This window comes from Mesoplodon bidens (genome assembly GCF_964165515.1).
Source record: "Mesoplodon bidens genome assembly, chromosome: 1".
NCBI lineage: Eukaryota > Metazoa > Chordata > Mammalia > Artiodactyla > Ziphiidae > Mesoplodon > Mesoplodon bidens.
Window position 1 is genome coordinate 184,335,035 of NC_138176.1, and position 23,617 is coordinate 184,358,651.

Sequence of the window (23,617 nt, forward strand, 5' to 3'; positions counted from 1 at the left end):
ATCTGCAAAGGGAAGGATTTCTCAAAACACATTTTGGCTTTGTTGGAGATCAGCAGGCTTTTTTTTTTTTTTTTTTTTTTTTGATGGTAGTGGATCTGGAATGTCCTTTCCCAAGGTCATGAGATGGAGCCATATCCATTTGGAATCATTTAAGAGTTGTTTTGCTTAATGTGGTACAGATAAATGGTTCACCTTTTGTAGTGGTCATCCTTTGGAATCAGTCAACTAATAATAAGAACCCACCCTCCACCCAACTGTCCCAATCTGGTGATCCATGGTTATAAGACCAGACCAACCATGCCCCAACCCCCATGCTACTCCACCATCATTGCCATTTCATATAAGGTGGTTCCTTCATTCTGCCTCTCAGCTGCAGTTCACTGTACAAATGATGACTATTTGACCTAAGGTGGACCAATCAGAGCACTTTCCCTACGAATATGGAATTGAGGTGGATGAGGAGTAGAGGGAAGAAAAAAGAGAGGGGAGGAGGAGATTGACTCAATTTCCCTGTGAGGTAGAGTGGTGACCTGCAAACTCAGTAGTTGTGGGAAGCCTTTCTGCCAGACAGACAGGGGAACAGAGAAAGCTAGGGTGCAGGAACAGAAGAATGCAATGGTTACACAGAGAGAAACAGAGAGACACAGAGGAAATCCAGGTGTGGCTCTTTCTGAGGCTGAGCATCCCTTTATGTTTCTGTGAGTTACCTCTGTAGTGATATAATAAATTCTCCTTGTTTGCTTAATTTAATTCACCTGGATTTGTTTTTAATAACTAAAGAAATCTCAACTGGATACACCTTCTTCTCTTATCACCATAATGCTATGCAGTTCAAGTGTTTTTCTCTTTTTGAACCAGGAGGAAAAAGCAACAAATTCTTCAACACAGGTCCTTCTGGCTTGTGGCCTCTGTATGTATTTTATGGCTTGTGGAACATGAAAATCACATCAAATTTGTTAGCTTCTGTCACACCCGATGTGTGGGAGCATTGTTGGTACTTAGGCTTAAGTTGAGAAATACAGTTTAAAACTGAGATAATGATGTGAAATCATCTAGCATGATGTCTTCCCAGTAGTTAGGAGGTAATTAGGTTCCATTGGATACAAAGAACAGAGACTCACCCATTATTTTTTTAAACAGTGGGGTCTTGGAAGGATATTTACAGACAAAAGGAATCTCTGCTAAGAGCTAAGGCCTGGCTTGGCAACTCTAAGAACTGGATTTTCTAGTTAGCTGCTCAGTAGCAGAAATTTGTTGACCTTACACAGTGATGGTGACTTTGTCTCTGCATTTACTGCTTCTGCTTCTACTGACCTACTTGCTCACCTTCTCTTCAGCCCCCTTTCTCTCCCTCATTGTTTCTCCTCACACATTATGTCTCCTTTCTTGTAGCTTCAGCTTATTTTATAACTTTTGAATGCCCATGACCTTTTATAGCCCTGACTACCATTTATCTGAGTGGTTTTTTCCCCTCCCACCTACACCTGGCTGATTCTTTTTTTTTTTTTCCCCTTTTACATTTTAGAAAGGGAGTCTGATTTGTCTAGTTAATCTCTGTTTCAGAGGAGTGCTTGTATTACTGTCCTCATAATATCGTGGCTTCTATGAGCCTCTATATTGGGTGCCCTCAGTTCAAAGTCAGAGCTGGATGGTAATAGGGATGACAGGTGTTACGAAAGAGCTGAGTGGTCTCATGGTGATCGTGGCGGCCCAGAGCTGCCTGCTCAGGAGGGACTGTGGACAGGATTCACTTATTTAATGTAGCTCTCAGGAAGTCTTTCTTCCTTTTTTTTTTTCTCTTTCTTTCCCTTCTTTTCTTTCTAGCATAGTGACCTGGGGAAACACCTTTCAGGACATGTTCCATCTTTCACATTGGTATAGTCCTTATGTATATGGAAAGTCCCCGGAAGACAACTTGTGCCTAGAGATTATTTCAGTTGTCTTGTGTAGCACTTCTCAAAGTGTGGTCAGTGGACTACAGGGAGATCCTCTCTGGAGTCTTTGAGGTCAAAATTACTTTTATTATAATGCTAAGATGGTACAATCTTATAATCTTGTCTGTGTTGACATTTGCGCTAATGGTGTAAAGCAATGGTGGTTAAAATTGCTGGCATCTCAGTGTGACTCAAGGCAGTGGCACTGAACTGTACTAGGAATCATTGTTTTTCTCACTGTCATGCACTCACAGTAAAAACCAAACCACATACACACATGCACACACACACACACAAAGCCAGTTTCTCTTAAGAATGTCCTTGAAGGAGCAAGAATTTATTTTATTAAATCCTGACACTTGGTTATACATTTATTCTATGTTTAAAAAAATGGGAAATATACATAAAGCATTTCTGCTGCACACAGAAAAGTACAATAGTTGTCTTTAGTAAAAGCACATGTGTGTTTGAGACAGAAGCTGAACTACCTGCTTTTCTCATGGGACATCATTTTCACTTGGAAAAAATGACTGACAGAAAAACTATGGTTATTCAGACTCAGGCATTTGGCAGATACTTCATTAAAAATGCATGAAGTGAACCTGTCACTTCAAGGAAAACAACTGATAGTGTTTATTGCCAATGAGAAAAATGGGAGCAAAAATTAGAATTGGGGGAAATTTGTATTCACCAGTGTGAGCTTGATAGTTTCCCAATACTTAAAAACTTTACTAATGAGATTGGTGGTGATATTAGTGAATATAATTTTTGATATTATATAATGAAATATATTAACATTTTGGAGATCTGTGTAACTCAGTGAAGCAATCCTTTCCAAATGACCGATGCTTTTTTTTTTTTTTAATTTATTTATTTTTGGCTGCATTGGGTCTTCATTGCTGTGGGCTTTCTCTAGTTGTGGCGAGCGGGGGCCACTCTTCATTGCGGTGCACGGGCTCCTCATTGCAGTGGCTTCTCTTGCTCTGGAGCACGGGCTCTAGAGCGCAGGCTCAGTAGTTGTGGTACATGGGCTCAGTAGTTGTGGCTCGTGGGTTTTAGGGCGCAGGCTCAGTAGTTGTGGCACCCGGGCTTAGTTGCTCCATGGCATGTGGGATCCTCCCGGACCAGGGGCTTGAACCCGTGTCCCTTGAATTGGCAGGCGGATTCTTAACCACTGTGCCACGAGGGAAGCCCGACCGATGCTTTATGTTACAAAATCATGCTGGGTAAAAGATCCACTCAAAATGCAAGATAGACCAATGGATTTTATTGTGATAGAGTTTAAAATCTCATTATATGGTTTCAGATTCCACATTGTAACTAACCTTTAGGATACTGCCCTTGTTGAGTTTTAGTATAGCATCAATGAAAAATATCCACAATTATCTAAGAAGTTTATTAAAACCATTTTCTAATAACATCTGTTTGGGCCAGATTCTCTTCATATACTTAAAACAACATATGACAACAGAATGAATGTAGAAGGAGATATGAGAAGTCTTCTAGTAACCCAGACATTACGAAAATTGCCAAAATGTAGAACAATGCCTCCTTTTTGAGCTAACTGGTTTTTGTTTGTTTGTTTGTTTTTTTGCGGTACGCGGGCCTCTCACTGTTGTGGCCTCTCCCGTTGCGGAGCGCAGGCTCAGCGGCCATGGCTCACGGACCCAGCCGCTCCGCGGCATGTGGGATCCTCCCGGACCGGGGCACGAACCCGCATCCCCTGCATCGGCAGGCGGACTCTCAACCACTGCGCCACCAGGGAAGCCCTGCTTTTTGTTTTGTACAAATGTTTTATAAAAATAGCATTTATGCTAACAAGTAGTAGCATTGTTATTTTTGATAGAATTTATAGATAAAAATTTAAAGAATTTTTCAGTTCTAAGTTCTAATGCTATAAGTATTTATTGATATAATCCACATAAAGTTTTTTGAGGTCCTCAATAATGTTTAAGAGTGTAAAGCAGTGGTGTGCAGGCTGGCTGGCACTGGCTCATGACAGTCAAGTTGAGCATCTCTTTCCAGCTCTGTTCAATGACATCATATTTATGGCTTGAAATTGGACATGGAGAGAGTATTTGTGAAACAAAAATCAGCAAATGTACAGAGATTTAAAAAAATGTTTATTAAACATTTACCAGTATATTACTCTGTAAAGGACTCCTGAGACCAAAAAATGGGCGAGCCACTGGTCTAGTGGCTACCTCTCTCTCTCCTCTGTCATCTTCCCATGGGGAATCTTACTGAATTATTCTTTCATTTGTTCAACAATATTCACGGAATGTCTCTATTTTCTAGGCACTATGCTGGGAAAGGGAGAGGCCAAGATGAGTAGTTTAGAAATAGAAAGTTCTCCATTTAGCAGGGATATTAGAGAGCAATCACAAAATTCTGTGATGACTGTTGTGCTAGGGAGTTGTTAATGATAGCAAAATGGGAGAAAAATTTCCAACCTAGAGTGGCGGATGGGAGCAAGTGAAGGAATCCTAGGAAGGTGTCTGTATCAGTCAGCGTTCTGTCAGGAGACAGAAACTGCACCAACATTTAACACAAGGAATTGTTAACCAGGTACAAGGTCGTTAACTAGGTAATGGAAAAGACAAAAGGAAAATGCTAAATTATTAGGGAGGCAGCAATTGTGGGAATCAGCTACCACTCCGAGGCTGGTGAAATAAAGAGGTTGGAATTATTAAATCTTGGAAACTTGTGTGGGGCTCCACTGAGCTGAAATTGAGATGTCAGAGCTTGAGGTACTGCTTAGCTGGTGCTGATGTCTCTGAGTTTGGAAGAGGAGCCCTTTGGACTGGGAGCCAGATCTCTGAGAGGGAGGTGTCTGCTAACTGGTGCCATTGTCTCTAAAGTGGGACAAAATGAGGATGGTTTTACAAGTATAGGAGAAATGGGCAAACTGAGTTAAGCTGCTGCTATGGAGGGAAAAATTGTCTCCTAAGGTAAAGAAATGATGCTAGAGTAAAGCTCATAGGCACAGAAAACAGATAGAAAAAAACACACAGCAAGTCCATTCATTATCCTCCAGCTTTGTAGTATCCTTCTAGAGCACCCTATTAGCCTAACAGGAAACCAGCTGCGAAGCATAAATGTGATTTGGGGATTTCCTGTACTAGCATCATTAAGCAGAGTATAGAAGTGTACGTTTGCAGCTGTGAGATAATAGCTTAGTAACTGACACAGTGTACTCCTTGGCTACTCAGCATCCATACTTACCCTACTACACATATCCATCTTCTGACCACCAACAAAAAGAACTCTATATTTCCACACAACAAGATTCAACTCTCCCTTATATAAATGAAGACATTTTTACCTTCTCACTAGTAATCATTGAATCAATTTCTGGAAGTCAGTCACACCACCCACTTCTGGACCATGTCAATTACTCAGCAAACTCAGCCATTGTCTTGCCTGAATATTCTTCTACTAAAGACTAAATTGTAATGCTAACCTCCAGCAAAACTTATGTAAAATAATAAGAGGGAGAAGGAGAGAGAATGAAATCGTTTTCTCTATGTGTATACATACACAAACACACATTCATAATAATCGAGGAAGAAAATATACAAAGCTTCTACAGCCTTTATTTCTATAACTGGTCATAAGACCATAATTGATATTTATAACTTCTCTCTTCCTTTCTATTTTTCATTTGTCCTCAATCAGGACAGAACCCCTATCAGCTGATAGGGGTTCTTTACTTGGTAGTGTAATCTAAACTTTTAATACTGAAGCATCTGACTGTTGAGTTGTCCTGCCTTTAAGGCTATAGTTTTCCATTATATTTCACTATTGTACATGGAAATACTGCGAGGCTCCTTAGAGAACCTCCTGGGTTCTAGATGTAGTCCTCCCTGCACCCATTGTATAGCAGCAATTCAATTTTTCCTCAGTAACCTGGATCAGTCATTCCAGTAGTATAAAGTATACTGCCAGTATACAAAAAGCCCCAAAGGGGCAGGTGTCAGTCTCAACTTCTAATTCAGTGGAGCCATTGTTGTAACTCCTGGCAAAAATATTCTGCCCTTTGGAACCAAAATCTCCACATCAACAGAACTGAAAATTGCAAGTATGGAGGCAAAACTTCTGTGAGTGGTCGTTAAGTGTAACATTGAGGGGATCCATTTACACTTCCCCCTTGATTACTGACCCCATTATTTTGGTTACAGAAGAGATAGCGTCATATACCAGTTGCTGATTCAAAGAGCATTTTCATCTTATATGCTAGAACCCCATCCCTCACCTGGCATTGTGAGTCCAGGAGGCAATTCCATCCTTCTATTAAGCCAACTGTTTCTGGGTGATGGTGTGTATGACAAGAGTGGTGAATTCCATGCTGCACTTCTTTCGCTGTGAAATGAGCTCTTTGACCAGGAGCGATGTTGTGTGGAATGCCAATGATGGTCAGTAAAGCATTCTGAAAGTCCACAAATGCTGGTACTTGCAAAAGCATTTACAAACAGGGAAGGCAAATCCATATCCAAATACATGTCCATTTCAGTGGGGACAAATCTCTGTCTCCTTCATGATGTGGGGATCCACTGTCATTAGCCTGCACCTGGTAGCTGGCTTGTCCCCTGAGGAATGGAGCTTTATTGAGGACTCAGTTTTGGTCTCAGCTGTTGGCCAAGTAGGTATTCATCAGTAACAGTAGCTAGCTCAGTCCGTGTTTTTGTTGTTGTGGTTTTGTTTGTTTGTTTTTTTTGCCCAGCTGTGCAGTTTGCAGGATCTTAATTCCCTGACCAGGGATTGAACCTGGGCCCCAGCAGTGAAAGCATTGAATCCTAACCACTGGACTGCCAGGAACTTCCTGGTCAGTTCATGTTGTTAAGCCCATGAATAACCTCCATTCTTGGGCCGTGACCACTTTATACATAGGCCCATTGAGCAAGCTTTCCAGTGGCTGGTGAATTAAGCTGATTGACATATACAGAATATGTCACTTTTTCCTACCTGCCTGATTATTATTATCCTCTGCAATGGGTACTCTTTGAGGGTATTCACAGATATCTTCACCCTCTGTGCCCACTACGAGAGATCCATCCACACAGCTTTTCCCCAGACCCCTTCTCACCAATATTTCAATCCTGTTTTTTATTTTTTTTTTATTTACCAAGTCCCTGAATATCCAGCAAAACTGTTGGTAACCACCCACGCATCAAGGTAAATCCATATTTCTGGCCATCTCTTAGTTCAGAAAAAGTGGGCAACTAAATGTATTGCTTGAAGTTCTGACGTCGGGGTATATTTTCCTTTACCATTGTCTAGAGACACGCCTGAGAAGAACTGTAATGCTGGAAGTGACCACTCCAGTTTGTCCCAGAACATTGTCTTGCTCTCTGTAAATCAGGACTCAGCTTCTCCTTCCTCATTCAGCTGGTAATAAGAAACTCCCCTATGGGGAGTTTCCCCCAGGGGTTGACTGCAGGAGTGTAAGCCACCTGCTTAGGCAACTTAGTTGTGCCTTCTAGACCTGCTTGAGCTCAACCTTATACGTACCATTTCCGCTGGAGGATAGATGGTTTCTGTGCACATTCAACCTTATGGCTAGGAAGGTCACCCAGTTCACAGTAGGAAACATGGTTTACATGTAACACATTCAGTATCAGTATCCAGCTAGAAGCTGTTTCTGAAAAGGAGAATTGTTATCTGCAGAAGAGACGTAGATTTGCTTCGAAGCCCTGAGTTCTATGCTTGATTCTCTGATTGCTGCTTGCCAGAGACTTCCTGCAGCCCCACAGATCCTCCACTTGCTCTGGTCTCTTTCAAAACAGGCAGCTTTACAGATTACTTGTAAATGGGATCTAAGGAGCACACTCGCATGTGGTAAATATTACCTCTAAAATCCAAAAAGGCCCACCCAGTGCATCTTCTTTAGTGGTAGACCGTGCAAGGCACAGCAATTTACCTTTCACTTTGGAGGAGATGTCCTGAGATGTTTCATACCATTTGACTCCCAGGAATCTCACATAGGTGAGTCTCTGAATTTTCATAGGGTTTTATCTATTCTCTGATTGGCATATGTCTTACTAAGTCATGAGAAAATACTTGCTACTTCCTGTTCAGGTCATGATCAGGTCCAATCAATATAATGTCGTCAAAGCAGTGGGCCAGTGTGATTTGATGTGGACTAACAAGGTGATCATAATCTCTGCAGACTATATTATGGCAGAGAGCAGGAGAGTTGACATAGTACTGAGGTTACATCAGGTAAAAGCAAATGGCTCTGGTGGCCCTTGCAAATTGGTACAGGAAAAGAAGCACTTTCAAATCAATAGCTACATACCAAGTGCCAGAGACTCTTGATTTCTGCCAGAAAAGAGACTACATCAAAATAGCAGCTACGGTTGGAGGCACCCGAAGAAGTTTACCATACTGCACTGTCATTCTTGGGGGTCCATCCAACTCCCCTATAGGCCAGACAGGCAACTTAAATGGGGATGCAGTAGGTATCACTACCTCTGTTTTTTGTCAGATCTTTGCTGGTAGTGCTCATCTCTGAGGTCCCATCAGGTATGAGGTATTGCTTTTGGTTTACAATCCTAGTCAGGACAGGAATTTCCAGGGTCTTTCACTTGACCTATTTTTTACCATCATGGTCCTCAGTGGGCAGAGATTCAATGGGACTACTGCAGAGAACATAACAGAATTATCCCACCTGAGTCAGGAAAGAGCTGGGTTATGTATCCTCCACTCAGTCATTGGTTGAGGGCTGTTCTCACATACAGGCAGAGTTGACTCTGGAGGCCAGATAAAATGAACAGGGCACCAGGCAGCATCTGCTGCAAAGTTTTTTCTTTGTTGTTGTTGTTATTAAATTTTTATTGAAATATAATTGATTTACAATGTTGTGTTAGTTTCAGGTATACAGCAAAGTGATTCATTTATACATATACATATGCATATATTCTTTTTCAGATTCTTTTCCCTTAGACGTTATCACAAAATATTGAGCATAGTTCCCTGTGCTATACTGTAGGTCCTTGTTGGTAATCTGTTTTATATACAGTAGTGTTGCTACAAAGTTATTTGAATGGGATTTTCTGAGTTTTGTTTTGAACATGTTGAGAAGTTAAGGATATCCAGTCGACTATTGAATTAGTGAGTCTGAAATTCAGAAAAGAAGATCTAGCTCCTCCTCTATACCCCCATGGCCCTGTGCTCACCTCTATCATACTATTTACTATGTTTCATTTGAATGACCTATTTACGTGCTTGCTTGCCTTTTGACCAAACTGAAAAGAGCTGTGTCTTTTCTTTTCTTTTTTTTTTCATTGCTCATTGTGGTACCTGGCACACAGTAATTGTCCAAAGTGAACGTTTTTCTCCTCATCAATGTTTTTGTGCTGTTTTAGAAAACTCTTCCAGAACTGGCACAGTGAGAGCTGACATATAATCAAGAGAGTATCACTTGCATTTTGGATACTGGCACCACGCCTAGCATATCTCAATCAAGCTCTCTGTGGGCAGTGGGGAAAACCATCTCCCAAGGGAAAATTGGAGTAGTCAGAGTCTATAATTAATTTATAGTGTGCATATTATATATCCTCTGTTAGGATATGATGTTATGTAAATGCATTTAATTGACTGTCTTGCATCCCAAAGGAATGCTGTCCCTTATTGAAACCATACAAATTCTTAAAACTTGGCTGATAACATTCATACAGAATTTAGATTGTTTCCTGAGAACAATAACAAAAAAGGAATTATCAGTATTATGTTAATCACACTGTCTTTTTCAAATAGGAAATTATCACCAAAAACCCATGTATGAAAGGAAATATGTTTGGTCTGAAATACAATGCGTGTGTAGAGTTTAGAGTCATTGAAACCCAATGATCAAGTTCCCTCAGTTGCATTAACAAATAAACAGGTGTGCGATTCCTAGTACTTGTGCAACTGGTTGGAATAAGATCAGAAGTTGCCATGATTCAGTGACTTCTGGGAGCACACAGTGCTATTATATACTTATGCAGAAATAAGATGATAACTTGGTTTACATTACTCTTGTTCTATATGTCACATGCTACAATACACCAAAATTTTATATTTTTCAGTTGTGTGTCACTTTAGGGTTTTTTTTTTTTTAATTTGGAGCCAGAATTGTCTCATAGAGCTGTCTGATTTCCCTGGCATGTTACTGATCTGTATTTGGGTCATAAATATCTTGGAAATGTCTGACCTCTAGGGCAGTGGGGGAAAGGGAATTAAGCTTGTGAGAAACAGCACATGGCTCTTTTCCATGGTGACCCACTTTGTTCACCTCTCAGAAAAACATGAAAAAAGACAGCTGGGTGGAGACAGCCAAAGCCACCATTTGGTTGTAGAAATGGATAATAAGGAAGGACAGAGTACAGATTTGCAAGGACAGGGCAATATAAAAACAACAGCAAAGAGAAAGAAATAATTGAAGTCTCCTTGTATGAAAGAAGCAATATTAATTCTTATCCAAACATGTTATGGGTGTAATATTCATCACATTATAGTGATGCTGATTTCTTGGGCGTTGCAACATGTGAAATTTCTTGGCATGTGAAATTTGTTTACATAGTTTGTGTCCAGGTTGGTTCACCCAGTTACCTAATAAGGCCAAGGGTTAGTTTTCATATTGGCCAGTTAGCTCTATAGACAGAAAAGATCTGTTCCTTTGCTGTAGCTAGTGCTATCCAATTCAGACCTCTCACAAGCATAGGCCATTGATTATGTGGGCAACTCAAAGCAATTTTTCTCCTGATATAGGTAACAAGGTAAGTAACAAGAAATAATAATTAGCCTTACTGAGCCTTTAGCACATAAACTATGTTTAAACTCTCTATTTGCATTGTCTCATTTAATCCTCATCAAACTGCCATGTTCAGGTAAAGAAATAGGCTTTAAAATGTTAAGCTTACCATATACGTCATTCAGATATTAAACAATAAAGCTGGAATTTGAACTCCCCCCCAAAAATAATAATTTACCTTTGTTTAGCATTTTTTGGTTTACTAATGGCAATTTACATACACGCATGCACTTAATCTTTTCAGTCTTGTGAGATGGGAGTTATTATCCTATTTAACAAACGTGGGAATGGAGACTTTGAGAGATCACTTAACTAGTAGGTGTCAGGGACAGTATTCAAAGCTGAGTCTGCTACTTCCAGGTTTCAGGATCTTTCAACCTTCTGACAGCTGAGGTCAGGCATATGTGTATTTATGTTGAAGTTAAAGTCTGTACAGTACAAACTGCAATGTAGATTTCATAATTATCCAGATCATTCAGGTCCTATAGGGTCCAGCCACTTCATTTTAGCTTAATGAAGTTAAAAACATGAAGTGTTATCAGTGAAAATAAGCATATGTAATATTATAAGTATTCAATCCACTAGAGTACCTCAGGTGTGATACTAGAAATCTTATATTCTCTACTACTTATTTCATTATGTGTCCTAACTGGTGGAACACAACTTCTCTGCAATTGAATTATCTGAGAATTGTTCTTCTAATAATTCTCTATATTATTAGATAACAAATGCATTTGTGTTACCCTTTTTAATGTATTGATTTGGCCAAAAAGTTCGTTCGAGTTACGGAAAAATCTGAACGAACTTTTTGACCAACCCAATATCATTTAGCAACCATTCACAGTTTAGATAAAAATTATGTATTTGACTAGTAAGAAATGACTTCTTTCATTCCTTTCTTAGAACTATAATTTATATTTTTATATTCTGATTTTGAAATACATTGCAATTACACAAATATACTATTTTTAGCTTAAATCTCAGTTTGTCTTGAAATTGATTGCCTTGACAAATGAATACAATGTTTATATTTTAAAACAAAAGTGGTTTGGGCATTCCCTGGTGGTCCAGTGATTAGGACTCCACGCTTCCACTGTAGGGGGCCTGGGTTCAACCCCTGGTTGGGGAACTAAGATCCCACAAGCTGCATGGTGCAGCCAAAAAAATAAAAATAAAACAAAACTGGTTTAAGTTGCTGGGGATGGTAGGAGGATGAAAATCTGTTATAGTTAGGAAGAAATAAATTTAGAGTTTAAAGTAACTCACCAAAGCCCTATTTCTGCTTGGATAGGTATATATTTAAGCTGACTTCAAACTATGTATTTAAAAAAAATTTTTATTGGCCTATAGTTGATTTACAATGTTGTGTTAGTTTCAGGTGTACAGCAAAGTGATTCAGTTATACATATGCATGTATCCACACTTTTTTTTTTTTTTTTTAGATTCTTTTCCCATATAGGCCATTACGGAGTATTGAGTAGAGTTCCCTGAGCTATACAGCAGGTTCGTATTAGTTGCCTATTTTACATATAGTAGTGTGTAAATGTCAATCCCAATCAAAACTATGTATTTTTAATTGGATTTCTACACAAACTGACAATTGAGAACCTCTAATCAGTGGTTCCAAATGGTGAGCCTCTGAATTAGATTACTGTGTTCAAATGACAGTGTTTTAAAACCCATTTTATTCACAGATGCAAATATTGAAGGCAGTACACACACATATATACACGCACAAACACATGCCTACGCACAATGCACATAAGTGTGAGTGTGTGTGTGTGTAAGGTAGAAAGATTTCAGAATTCTCTCTTTTTAGAAGAGATACTAATTCCTTCCTTGCTTTGTGTTACTAAACAAGCATTATTTTTGTGTCTCTCTGTGTTCGTGTCTGAATAAATGTTTATATATGTATATATTAATCTAAAAATAAAAGCAAAGCTTCCTCCTATACATGAAAATAATAATTGTATGTTTAAGTACAGTCATCTTTAACTTTACAGAATATATTCTCCAAAATCAAGAAACTAGAGCATTTTTACTGAGCATCTGCTCTGTGCTTAGTTTTATGTAAAGAGGAGGATACAGAAGTATAAGTCACTCTGGTCCTTGTTTTAAAGTTTTATGAAAATAGGTAACACATTTTGTTGAGAATGTGTTACAGCAGAAACTCCCAGAGAACTGCTAGAAACCAATTGATGCTATTCAGCTCAGTCCAGTTGAAGATGCACATACCCTGAGACCCAGAAATTTCTTTTCTAGCTATCTTTTATGGAAAAACCCTTGGATGTGCACACAAGGAGATGGAAGGGAAACATGAATTGCAGCAGTTTTTGTAAAAGCGTTAAACTGGAAGGATTTCCAAAGTCTATCCACAGTAGGAACAGATAGATAGAGTGTGGTATTTTCATACGGTGGAATATTATGTAGCAGTAAAAATTTCTATGGCTATAGGCAAACATGGATCAAGGTCAAAAACATAACATTGAGTGGGAGAGGGTGGAAAAAGCTGACAGCACCTGGTATTTGCAGGCAGGCTCCCACTCAGGTCCTCTCCCAAGCAAACAAACAACAACATCAAAAACCTTAATGTGGGCTTCCCTGGTGGCTCAGTGGTTGAGAGTCCGCCTGCCGATGCAGGGAACACGGGTTCATGCCCCGGTCCGGGAAGATTCCACATGCCGCGGAGCAGCTGGGCCCGTGAGCCATGGCCGCTGAGCCTGCGCGTCCGGAGCCTGCGCTCCGCAATGGGAGAGGCCACAACAGTGAGAGGCCTGCGTACTGCAAAACAACAACGATAACAAAAAAACCTTAATGTTAAGGAAAAAAAAGTCACAGAAGAATATATTCAGTGTGATTCCACTTATACAAAACTCAAACACTAAACAGTATTATTGGGGGATACATGTAAAGTAATCTATTTTAAAAAGGAAGGGAATGATTAACTGAAAATGTTACTAGTGCTACTTTTAGGGAGAGGGAGTGGGGATGTGGTCTAAGTAAGACATCCAGAGAGTTCAAGGTACAGTTTATATTCTATTTATTAGCTTGGATGGTGGATACACAATCACTTGTTTCATCAATGGTCTTTAAATTATGCATATACTATATATGCTCTCTTGTATGTATATTTCACAATACAATAAAAATATATATATATAACAGAAAAGAGACCAGAAGATTTTACATCATCACAATAACGTTAGTTGTATTAGATTGTTTGGCTATAGGTAATTTTTTTTCTTTTTCCACGTTTTCTGTAATGTATTTTAGTAATTTTATAATTAAAATATGTTATATATGTTATATATAATACAATATATTAAATAATCTACTTATAGGGAAGTGGCAATATTCTGACTTAGTCTAAATAAGTCACAAAATATAACTTGCAGTGGTTTTAGTTAGGATAATGAATTTCACAAGTATCTGAGAAATACCAGTGTTAAAAGAACATTCTGAAGGTGAAAGTTCTACCAACATGTAGTCTTGAAGAGCTCAGATGCTGCTAATCTGTTCTGAGAGCAGGAGCTGCTTCCTTTTAAAAATGAATATCGGACTTCCCTGGTGGCGCAGTGGTTGAGAGTCTGCCTGCCGATGCAGGGGACACGGGTTCGTGCCCTGGTCCGGGAGGATCCCACATGCCGCGGAGCGGCTGGGCCCGTGAGCCATGGCTGCTGACCCTGCGCGTCCAGAGCCTGTGCTCCGCAACGGGAGACGCCACAACAGTGAGAGGCCCACGTACCAGAAAAAAAAAAAAAGAGTATAACATTCTGAGTTGAAGGGAGAAGACATAGTCACACAGTAGAAGCAATTTTTCTAGAAGCAGCCAAGAATCTCCTCCTCTGAACAGATTTACCCAATCTCTCTCCCCCTCCTGAGAGAACTATTCTCTCCCTATCTTTCTGCTTTGTACACACTCCTGTGGTTGCCCAGATCACACTGTAATATTGTTATTTGCCACCTGGGCTCTCCCCACTTAGGCTCTAAGCTCCCTGTGGGCAGGGCCTAACCATAGTCACTTTATATCTCCAATTTTCACTACTGTGCCTCAACAGAGTAGCTGCCTAGATAATGTTTATTAAACTAAACAAAAGAGGCAGTAAAAAATTTGAAACATGGCGTGGCCTGCATTTATAAAACACATGGCTACGGAAACCTGAATATTCTAGGAGGCTAATCTTCATGCAGAATTAATCAATACTTTTCTACAATATTTACATAGAAGCTCTAGAGATAATATTATTATATCCATCATAAAAACTTACAAATATTGCACAACACTATAAACACAATAAATTGGTAACTTCTGGGTACACATCAGTATCTTCTGCGTATTGTGTTTGTGCCACCCCTCCCCATCTCCACCCTTCTTCTGTCTAGCACAGACTGTAAAGCTCAAATCTGCTATTTTTAACAGGGATCAGAGGGCCTTGACCTCCACCTAAAATGACGGTATGCAGGTGAGAATATAACAGCAGAACCAGCCATGATAGGGCAAAGTATTTTTTGGTTATAATCTTCGGTTGTAAAGACAAAAAAATGCTTCCATGTCAAAAGATGGAAAACAGCTCAAACACCCCCAGGAGAACCAGTAGGAACATAGCAGCAGTTTCCCTCTGGCACCTAAACATTTGTAAACTACTAATATGACATACTCACATGATGTTCAAAGGTCTTAGACATCTTCCTGCAATGTCTAAAGGCAGGCAGAAAAGAAAGAACCTCTTTTTTCTTTCCTACTGACTTTCTTGGGATTTGAGTGGTAGAACTATGCTGAAACAATTGGCCTGCTTTGTTAGAAACATGTTAATTCAAAACTTCAGGGCGAGGGAAGTTAATCCTGGTAGGTCTGGTCTCTATCTGGACAGTTTCTTTTCAGATTTGTTTGGTAGAGAGAAATCAGATTTCTCAAAAGTGTATTCACTTGTTATTGAAAAAACAAACAAAGAAACAAAGAAAAGAAACACCTACAAAAGCATGCAGGTGGATAGTTTATTGATTAAATTTCCTAATAAAACATCCAAATCCAAATTGCCTTGGTTTAGGCTAACCTAAACTACCGATGCAACCATTTTGTATGAATTTAATAGCAAGTATAGGCCAATGGATCAAGCTTATGTCCAATTTGCTCCTTCTTCCTGGATACCAGGATCACTACGTAAAATAGTGGTTAAGACTGTGGGTCCTAGTATCAGATTGTCTGCTATTGAATTCGGACTTCACCACTGTCTGGCTGCGGGATCAAGTTACTTAAACTCTCTGAGTCTCTATTTCTGCATCTGTATGTGTTATGGGCATTACAATTATGTCAGTATGTATAAACCACTTAGTACAGTGCAAGACAGTTAATTATTGATGACCAAGTGTGGATTTATTGTGAAGCTAATGACATTTAGCTTCAGGCTCCTCACTTGCCTGGGTTCCTTCAGAGGTCTCAGGATGGGCCCTAGCAGAATGTTCACATATGTGTTTTTTTTTTTTTTTTTTTAGTTTTCTAAAAGTAAGATGTTTTAACTGCAGTTAAGGCTGCTGTCTTTCTCCACGTCAAATCGCACTGTACCATTTTCACTTGTGTTTGGAGTTGCTTAGGGTCCACCAGTATTTTGGGGATCTGGCTAAGGGGAAGCTGAGTTGTGGGACACACCATTTTAACTGAAATTTGGAAACACATTTTGGAATGTTTCAACAAAACAATTGAGAAATTATAAACCTCTAATTTGGATGTAAAAGAAAAGTGCCTTCTTTGTCATCTATAAGTGTTTTTATTTAAGAACTAAGATAAAATTCGGATTAAAAAATTAATGAGATATGAAATAAAATTGATAAAAATGCATGATAAAATCAATGGAATGCGCTTGGATATCAAGAAACTAATTTGAACAGATTTTTTTTCCAGATCATTCCAAAAGTGGTAGTCCCCTAAAAGGAAGAGAGAATATTATAGTAGAAGTAATAGATAGGCTCTTGGATTGTTTCATACTCTCATCCAAAAAAAAAAATTATCATGGCATTTCCTCAATTTTTAAAAATAAATTTATTTATTTATTTATTTATTTGGCTGCATTGGGTCTTTGTTGCTCTGCAAGGGCTTTCTCTAGTTGCGGCGAGCGGGGGCTACTCTTCATTGCAGTGTGTGGGCTTCTCATTGTGGTGGCTTCCCTTGTTGCAGAGCATGGGCTCTAGGCACGCAGACTTCAGTATTTGTGGCGCGTGGGCTCAGTAGTTGTGGCTCGCAGGCTTAGTTGTTCTGTGGCATGTGGTATCTCCCCAGACCAGGGCTCGAACCTGTGTCCCCTGCATTGGCAGGCAGATTCTTAACCACTGCGCCACCAGGGAAGTCCATTTTCTCAATTTTTGATGCTTGTGTGGAAGATTTTACTTTCCAGAGATGATCCCAACAATACCTCCCATCTCACACGCTCTTCTTACTGTGTGATCAACATGCCTCTCATCAAGAGGTGGAGTCTCTGTTCCCTTGCCCTTGAACCTGGAACATGAGCAGACTCTTGAATGTGGCTGAAGGAATGCTGATTAAGGCAGAATAATGGCACCCAAAGATGTCCATGTCCTAATCCCCAGAACATGTGAACATGGCATGTTATATGGTGAGGGGGGGATTAAGATTGCAGATGGAATTAAGCTTGCTAGTCAATGGACTTTGAGATGGAGAGATTATTGTAGATCATCCAGGTAATTACCCAATGTAATTACAAGGATCTTTATAAGTGGAAAAGGAAGACAGAAGAGTCAGAATTGAGAAAGATTTGAAAAGGCTACGATGCTGGCTTTGAAGATGAAGGAAGGGGCCATGAGCCAAGGAATGCAGTGGTGTCTAGAAGCTGGAAAAGGCAAGGAAATATATTTTCCATAGAGCCTCCAGATAGAACGCAGCCCTGCCGACACCTTGATTTTAGCTCAGTGAAACCCATTTCAAGCTTGAGACCTCCAGAAGTACAAGATAGTAAATGTGTTGTTTTAAGTTGCTACATCTGTGGTAATTTGTCATAGTAGCAATATGAAACTACTATAGAAGCTATGTGACTGCCAAGCCTAGTTCTTAAAATGAGGTAGTGTTCACCCAGTTTTCTTTGAGCGTTGTCACCATGCCACAAAGAAGTAGAAAGACCACGTGGAGAGTCTACCTGTGTAGGGGTCCAGACAGCAGCCTCAGCTGAGGTCCCAGCCCACAGTCAACGTCAACTGCTGACACGTAAGGAATGAGCCACAAGGTGGCTCCAGCTCCAGCCACCATCTGAATGCAACTTCGTGAAAAACCCCGAGTAACGACTGCTAGCTGAGCTTAGCCAAACCCAGAACTGTGGAAGATGATAATACATTTATTGTTGCTGGTTAAGCCACTAAGTTTTGGGTGATTCATTATCCAACAATAGATCACTGGAACATGAGTATATGTCAACTCCTAAAAATTTATGATTTTTCTGGATTTGTCCCATTTAAAATAAATATTCACTTTCATATCTAATTTGTATTTCTAAATTCTACTTTCTCCTAGAGAGAACCCCTCCAAACTGTAAAGTTTCAACTCCCCCTCCCCCATCCCCACAAGGGGAAAAAAAAAACCCAACTAGTTCCTGCATGTAGTCATAATTTCTTGTTCAGAATGTGGTTGAAAAACATAATATGTGTAATTAAACAGACTTGAGAATCTTTTTTTTTTTTTAAGTTTTCTACATACAACAGCATTCTTTTTTAAATTAATTTATTTATTTTTGCTGTGTTGGGTCTTCGCTTCTGTGCGAGGGCTTTCTCTAGTTGTGGCAAGTGGGGACCACTCTTCATCGCGTTGCGCGGGCCTCTCACTGTCGCGGCCTCTCTTGTTGCGGAGCACAAGCTCCAGACGCGCAGGCTCAGTAGTTGTGGCTCACGGGCCTAGTTGCTCCGCGGCATGTGGGATCCTCCCAGACCAGGGCTCGAACCCGTGTCCCCTGCATTGGCAGGCAGATTCTCAACCACTGTGCCACCAGGGAAGCCCGAGAATCTTGAAATAAAGAAATCTTTATTTTTAGAAGTTAAACCCTCATTTTGAAGACACTTAAAAACAAAAGCAAAATTTAAGCTTATATTACTTGTTCATATCACTTTAAATGCCAATTGCCTTTTCATTTGAGATGAACATGTAATACTTTCACAGAAAATAAAAACTTCCTTTAGGAATAAGACAATATATTCAACAGATGTCTTCTAAGTGATTCTTACTGACAGTGTCAATTTCCCATAGCACTGTGATGTCAAGACAAGACTGGAAGTATTTGACTTAGGTTATGGTTCTTGGGATAAATCATAAAAGAGGAATGTGTTATGTAAATAATAAGGTACAGTGTCCCAGAATGCAGCCTATGCTACTTCAAATATATTTGCCTTGGAACAGACCCACCATTTTGAGATAATCAGCTCTGATTTCAGGAATCGCCGTATTCTCAGTTGCACCCCCCTTTGCCGGTCTTTCCGGCAGGGGCTACTCCATTTATTCCAGTTGACTTTCAGCATAACAGAAAGAGGTCTGGATACTAAAGTCAAGAGTCAGCCTCAGAGGCAAGTGAGCTTTGAGTTCTCGGGTTTCAGAGATAGTTTGCACAAGACTCACTTGCAGGCTAGCAGGGCTGGGAGGGCTAATCTGGCTGGCTGGAAAAAGCCTTGCTGTGGTCATTCAGAGGGCCTCTACAGTGAAGATAACTCCCTCAGTTCCAAAACTGAGTACATCAGCATGTGGGAACGAATATCCCTAACTCTTGCATAAATAAACTCCTTGAAAGGCGCAACATGCTTCTATCTTTAACAATAACAGCAACAAAATATCTATACCAAAATAGATTAGAATGTTGGATTTGCTATTTCAGATTTGAACTCTTGTCCATAAGAAAGTCAGAAAGCAGAATATATGAGATATTCCCTGATTTATTCTCTGATTGCTTGAAGAAAGGAATTCATTGTCTGCCTATAAATTCGCATTCTTTCAAGTTCACATTCAGAAATGAACCTTTGGGGGCTTCCCTGGTGGTGCAGTGGTTGAGAGTCCACCTGCCGATGCAGGGGACACAGATTCATGCCCCGGTCCGGGAAGATCCCACGTGCCGCGGAGCGGCTGGGCCTGTGAGCCATGGCCTCTGAGCCTGCGCGTCCGCATCCTGTGCTCCGCAACGGGAGAGACCACAACAGTGAGAGGCCCGCGCACCGCAAAAAAAAAAAAAAGACAAAAAACAAACAAACAAAAACGCTTGGTTAAAAAATCTGAATTACTTCAACCCCTGGTTAGGTTATACTTTCCCTGTTTCTCTCTCTCTGACAAGAATTCCTGTCTCCTTTACAGGTTCTGCTAGTAAGGTTACTCTAAGCACAAGACGTTTGGGGCTGCAAACCACCCTTAAGAACAGAAAACAGCCTAGGCAGAGAGCTAGAAATAGCGAGCAGAGGGGAAGAGGAAGTGTGGCCTTTTGTCAGCTTTACCCATCCTGATCTTGAGCTTCTTTCCCTTGTAGGGCTGCTTTCCTTTGATGAGGTTAGGGATGATCCCTTCTTGAAGTCACAGCATTGTGAAAGCCCCATCAGCCCAGGAGTACATAGCAAAAGTGCTTTTACACCTGTTTGTATTTAATCTTTACCTCAGGTAGAAGCAACTATTCCCCGGGGTCTCCTCTCCCCTGGCCATTTGTTTATTTGTGTGTTTGCTTTTTCAGATTAGAAAGCTGAAGCTCCTGGGACTTCCCTGGCAGTCCAGTGGTTAAGTCTCTGCCCTTCCAAAGCAGGGGACATGGGTTCCATCCCTGGTCTGGGAACTAAGATCCCACATGCTGTGTGGCTTGGCCAAAAGAATTAAAAAAAAAAAAAAAAAAAAAAGCTAAGGCTCAAATTATTCAAGGTATTTGAGGAATTATCTCCAGTGAGTAGGAAAGCTGGGACTCAAAGTCAGGTATTTTGATCATTTGCCCTACACCTCAGATACACCAAGGCATATTCTGGGACTGTGTTTTATTTATCAATTTTTGTGTCTGTGCCTAGTACCATGCCTGGCATCTAGTGTGTGTTCATTAAACGTCTGTTGAATAAAAAGCCAGGGTTTATTATCCAAACCTATCATTTGTGAGAAGGAAGATGATACCTGGAAAGTTTTGTGGGAATTTTGATGCCTTACAAAGTTCAGGGAGGTTGAGTTTAAGGCATTTGGGGCAGCAGCCACTTGGGAATATGCTATTTTCTTTTCAAGGTAGAAGCTTAAGTGTGGGTGGGTTTGAAGGACACTCCTCGGGAGTCGAGGATTCGCTGAATGAAGGCATTGTTTCTGTGTGGCTGTGCTGCTGTTTATTTCCTGCTCTGTGCCCACCTTCTGGTTTCACAGATTCAGATGTCACTGAGGACAGCTGGTTCCCTGTCAGGCCTCCATGGGGTTATGGGGGGCAGACTATCACCCAACCCCACTGCACCTCCATCAGTGTGCTGCAGAAGACCAAATATAATGAGATAAGTCCCCTCCAGGCCCTTCTTGAGGACTGCCACATTTCTGATTCCCTATTTTGTATGCGCACGTGATGAAGGAAAATTGCCCTCAAGAGAGTTTAGCAAAGACTGAAAGGCAGCTGACAGGTAAAGGCTGATTAGCCTCGGGGAGAATGTCTTTTTGATACCTAAGACCTACAACTGCAGCAAAATGAGCCAACGTGATAAGGACAAATAGAGCCTGGAGGAAGGCTGCCATTAAAAAATTTTTTTTTAATTTTTGAAATTAAAAAAATTAACACACATCCAAAAACAAAAAAGAATCAGCAGAGTCAAAAGAGACTTGCATCATTTTCTCCCCCAGAAGATAATCATTGTTAAAAGGAGGTGTTGTTTTTTTTTTTAAAAAAGGATGATTTAATTACTGGACCAGTTTTTTTTTTTTTTTTTTGCTGTACGCGGGCCTCTCACTGTTGCGGCCTCTCCTGTTGCGGAGCACAGGCTCCGGACACACAGGCTCAGCGTCCATGGCTCACGGGCCCAGCTGCTCCACGGCATGTGGGATCCTCCCAGACCGGGGCATGAACCCATGTCCCCTGCATCGGCAGGTGGACTCTCAACCACTGCGCCACCAGGGAAGCCCTGGACCAGTTATTTTTTAATGATTGCTTTCTTTTATCTTAAAAAGATACGTGGAGTAAAATGAACAAGGGGCTCCATATCAGAGAACTTGATAAGTCTTTTCTATACTGAACAGGATCTGCAAAGAGGAGGAAATTCAACAGCATTTACAAAGCTTTCTTGAGAGAGAACTGCTCATCATTCAAGAGGCTGCCTGTTAAAAGATACATCAAATAACAATTATAAAAGAAATAGTATACATTTTGTAGACCTTTATAACAGTTAATGATGTAGGCAAAGGCCAATTTCTCCATTTCTTCCTTTTTGTCTTATATCTTCTCTATTATTTAAAAAATCTTCTACCACATAATTTTACATTTCCTTCTTCACATCACTTATTCTATAACTTATGTTCCTCTTCTACCTTTGCCCTTTTACTTGAAAAAAAGTCCCATTTGTTAATGTAATTTTATTAAATTTCCAAAACCCTGAACAAGGCCACACCTCTCTGAAATAGGAGGATTAGCTCTTTGAGCTGCCTACCCACAAGTTGCTCTGTGCTCCAGACATCTATGTCTAGTCCCAGCTAACAAGCAAAGGGATCTATTTCTAAAATTCCTTAGCTGCTCTGGAAAAAAGAAAAAGCTGTTGTGAAAGCTATGTTATGTGCATATTTTACAAGTAACCAAACAATTTTACAAGTAACCAAACATGCACAGAAAACATACAGAAGGGCAGAAAAGAGAAATCAGTTCCTTAGGGCTAATTATTTAGAGTAGAACTCGAGAAAGTGCTATTTACCGATTTGCATATTTAGCAGATGGCCAGCGAGGAACTGAAGCAAGAGAAAGTAAAGAAAATAACTATAAACGTTGGGGGAGAGCCTCTTACATCCCCCAAAAGATATTCCATGTGAAAATTTCTCTGGCCTAAGGCACTCTTTGCTTTGCTTTTTGTCCCGCCTCAGGAGAGGTGTCGCCTCTTAATAACAACTCTGTAATGGACAATAAATGATAATTTATGGGTGACCAAGGACCAAGAAGCCTCTCTGAGTCTTCATTAAAACAACAATACAAGTACAACCTCAGGAGGTAGGCAATTATTAGATGTTTGCTTGCCATTGTCAATGTGCACAGGTAATTTTTTGTTTTTAAAAGGCCCTTTATTGAATATTTATTTTTATTACGGAAAAATTTCAAGGTACACAAAAGTAGAAAGAATAGTATAACAAACCCTCCCGTATCCATCACCCAGTTTCAACAACTCTTTTTGCCAATCTTGTTTCACAGTTCCTCTCCATTTTTTTTTTCCTTTTGGTCGGTAAACTTTAAAGCAAATACAAAGATGATAGCATTTTACTCGTAAATATTTCAGTAAGCACCCCGACAATTTTACAATAACTTGACTGGTTATCGCAAAATTGACCTGCAGAACAAAATAAAGATGGAACGTAGAAAACCCTCCCGTGGTGGAAGAAGTTGTCACAAAGGTTATCTAGCTATTTTAGCTCTTCGGAGGTGAGAACCATGCGTGGTATTCCCTTGGGACCGGGCCGGGGGCGGGGTGGGTCAGTGTTGGTGATGGCGGTGGGAAGGTACAGACCCCTGGGCAGGTTAGTGAATTTCTCCGAAGTGGTCCACCCAGGCATGCGCAATCCAGACACCAGAGTTGCTAAGGCCCTGAGGCAGATAGAAGCGCAGGATACAGTGAAAACCAATCAGAGGGCTCAAAGGATAATCAGTTAGCCAATCCGGATTCGAGACTAAATCAGAGCTTCAGCATCCTGCTCGCCCCCCACCGATATCCAATCGGG